Source organism: Mirounga leonina, unplaced genomic scaffold, assembly GCF_011800145.1.
Source record: "Mirounga leonina isolate KUSES-001 unplaced genomic scaffold, KU_Mleo_1.0 Mir_204, whole genome shotgun sequence".
NCBI lineage: Eukaryota > Metazoa > Chordata > Mammalia > Carnivora > Phocidae > Mirounga > Mirounga leonina.
Window position 1 is genome coordinate 24,077,208 of NW_023270513.1, and position 4,095 is coordinate 24,081,302.

A 4,095-nucleotide genomic window follows, 5' to 3' on the forward strand; every position below is an offset into this window, starting at 1 on the left:
AAATCTATTAAGACCATCTGGTCTAATGCCATTTAAAGCCAATGTTTCCTTATTGATTTTCTGTCTCAATGTGTTCAAATTTAAGTTGTTATCAACCTAAAATAATCTTTTATATACATAGGTTGATGGCAACTTAAATTTGAAAATATTTTAAAACTGCATTTTTTTAAAGATTTTTTTTAAAGATTTTATTTATTTATTTGACAGAGAGAGACAGCGAGAGAGGGAACACAAGCAGGGGGAGTGGGAGAGGGAGAAGCAGGCTCCTGGCTGAGCAGGGAGCCCGATGCGGGACTCGATCCCAGGACCCTGGGATCATGACCTGAGCCGAAGGCAGACGCTTAACCGACTGAGCCACCCAGGTGCCCAAAACTGCATTTTTACTCCTCTAACCCACATTGACATTTAATGTGTCTTGCTGTGGGTTTCTTTGGATTCATTTTATTTGAAACTCACTGGGTTTCCTGGACCTGGATGTCTGATTTCTTCCCCAAGTTATGGAAGTTTTCAGCTATTAATTTTTCAAATAAGTTTTCTGCCCCTTTCTCTCTCTCTTCCTCTCTTGGACTTCCCAAAATACAAATTTTATTTCACTTGATGTTATCCTATAAGTCACATAAGTTATCTTTTTTTTCTGCTTGGTCTACGTGAGTTTTAATGGCTTGTCTTCCAACTCACTGACTCATTGTTCTATTTCATTCAGTCTGTTTTTTAACCCTTCTAGTGTATTTTTTCAGTTCAGTTATTGTATTATTCAGCTCTGTGACTTCTACTTGGTACTTTCTTATATTTTCTATCTCTTTGCTGAAGTTCTTAATGTGTTCATCCATTCTTCCCTTGAATTCAGTGAACATCTTTATGACAATTACTTTGAAATCTTTAACATAGATAACTCACCCTTGTATCATTAAGGTCTTTTTCTGAGGTTTCGCCTTGTTATTTCATTTTGAACATATTTTTCTGCTTCCTCATTTTTGTTGCCTTTCTGTGTTTGTTTCTATGCATTAGGTAAAACAGCTACCTCTCTTAGTCTAGGAGTGGCCATGTGTGGCTGATGACTCATCTCATTCACCCTTGCTCTAATTCTTTGTTGTCTCTCAAACCTTTGTGATTATCTAAACAATATGATTTATTCTTAATATGTGTCCATTGTTGAGACTGTGCCAAGATCTGTCAGTGTTCTAAGTGGATGAATCTCATTTAGCATCCACTTTCAGGGCTGATTGGAATCCAGACTCCCAGGCAGCAGTTTTCAAAGTATTTGATATATGCAGTCCTATGGGGCTGCAATCATAAATTTGCTGCCCTCCAGATTGAAAGATCTAGAGGTCTCCATAGGGTGACAGTTGCAAAAATCAAGGCTCCAAATGAGTGTATAAGCTTCTTTCTGAGAGGTCTTATGAAGCTGCAGTGAGGCCAAGGGAGTAAACAAGAATGTGTCTCCTTGCTTATATTCCCTAGGAGTGGCCTCCTTAGCCTCTAGATGTGTGGGAAACATGAAGCTTATCCCTCAGGTTGAAGCTCCAGGTTAAGCTTCTAGATATGTGGGAAACCTGAAACTTATCCCTTAGGTTGAACCTCCAGGTTAAATAAATAAGGCTTTTTTTTTTTTTTTTTTTTTACGGGAAGACTGGGTATTTGTTTCATTCTGCTGTCTCTGCAATGCCCTATGCGTGTTGGCTTGCTAGCAACTATTTTTCCAATTGTTATAGTATCCTGGAACTACAAATACCAACCCCCTTGGCTACCAAGTCGAGGCAAACAAGGGTTTCCCCCCGCCCCCTGTGGTTTTCATGCATCCCTGACTTTAGCAAGGCAGCTGGAGAATGTAAGAGATGAATCAGACTTGCAAGTTTCAGAAAGGCAGTGGGAAAATGTTTTTCCTGTGCATGCCCACAAACTTCAATGACATTGCAGGAGAATGCCCTCTTCATGCACACACACTGGCACGAGGTTGGGGGTGGGATAATGCCATGACTGTTTTCACTTGCCACTCCCAGCCAGGGTGTGGGGAATGTCACAACCTTCACTTGTCCATTTTAGCAAGGGAACAGGAGAATGCTGTGATTCTGTGCTTACTTACCCCCAATAGAGATGTGAGGATTACTGCAATTTCTCATGCTCTGTGTCCTCAGCAAGGCAACAGGACAGTGCCACAACTGCTTATCCTTGTCCATTCTGGTGAAACAGTGGAAGGATGCCATGCCTGTGTTAGCAGAAAGAGAGGGAGAGATGAAATCCATCAGCACCTCCATCTTTGGAGAAGGCCCCAACCAGCCCTTGCCCCTCCAGCAGATGCCCCCAGACTAGCAAATAAATCTAATTCACATATGGTATAGGCACTTTTCAAATTGGTGATTTCACACTGGATCCTGAGGTGAGTGGGACTGTATCCTAGCCCCTTAAAAGGAGAATCTATTTCCTATAACCTATAGCACTTTGGGTCTCCTGGATGTCAGCCCCATTGGTTTTCTAAGCCACATGTTTTGGGGAGCTTGTCTCTCCAGTGCAGATCCCAAGGATTCAGTGGCTGAGTTGGGGGCACAACTCTTTCAGTCATCCAAGAGAAGTGTTGGACTGGTGATATCTCTCCCTATTGTGTGTCACTGCATTAGGCTGGGGTTTTTGCAAAACTGTACCTGTGCCTCTCCTACCCATGTTGATGTGGTCCTTTTACCCTTTGCTGTGGAGAAGCAATTCATCTGGTTTCAGAGATCTTCTTTAGAGGTAAATGACCCATATACAGTTGTAAATTTGGTGTGTTCATAGGAGGAGTTATGTTCAGGATTTTACCATGCCACCATTTTGGACCCCATCTCCAAGATGCAATATTTTGTGGAAGAATTGAAAGCATTTTTTCCATATAATTAGAGGAAAACATGATCAAATGACCAGTAATGGGTTAACAACTTTTAGTAATTTATATGAAAAAGGAAAAATACTAATTTATAAGACATTGGGCAGCCTGCATGTATAACAGACTTGATCTCATGCTGAGACACAGCAAGAGATTTTCAGAGGAAGTTTTAGTCCTAATTTAGTCTCTACCATAATATTTATGCTTTATGTCTTCAAATCACACTAGTTATGGGAATCATTTTCCCTTTAGCAATCATGACAGGCCAGTAGTCTCTCTGTCTTATGTCAGAAGTTCCCATAAGTAGTTGCAATATAAAAAGGGGGCTTAGGAGAAAGTAATTATTTTCCCAGGAAGTTAAGAGGAAGCATTTAACAATATTATTGATTAGACTCTGGTAACAAATTACACTTAGCTAAGCTAAGTTTCAGGTATGTCTAAAACATACATTCGTAAGTGTTATAAAACTGAATTATCCAATTTTGCACACAAAAACAACAACCCCACATAGGTCATTTGCACAGCTAATCTTCTCAGAAGATATATCAAACAAAGAAAATTCTTTGTTAAGATTAATTCCTAGTCTACAAGTCTTATCTAAATATGGCAATACAGTAATCTTTGCATACTCTTGAAGATTTAAGAAGAAACTAGAAAATAAATAGTATTTTTCCACATTTGGTCTATTTAGATGCCCAGAAAACTGATGATATGGTAGACTCTTCTCTGCATTTTTCTATACCAAGAGATTTCAGAACCATTAAAAAAAAAAAAAAACAACTTGTTTTCCTCTGGGATCAGTTTTATGGTTATTATGTTTATTTATATGCTGTCATTTTGCAGAACATACTTGAGTATACACAAATATGAGCAGTGCAACAAGACTTTCCTCAAGTAAATGAGGAAATCATGGTGAGGGATTAGAAAGGTTAGTAAAGTAAAATTAATCCAGAGGTGAGATTCTTACCAAAATTTCATATTGTGAAGTACAGAAAGAAACATAAGCTGTTACATGAAGTGTAGCTCACAAAAACAAAACAAAACAAACAAAAGCAAAAAAAAAAAAAAAAAGAAAACTAAGATTGACAAGGATGTTGGGAAAGCGGAACACTCCTGCACTGTTGGTAGGAATGCAAACTGGTACAGCCACTCTGGAAAACAGTATGGAGTTTCCTCAAAAAGTTAAAAATAGAACTACTCTATGATTAAGCAATTGCACTACTAGATATTTACCCAAA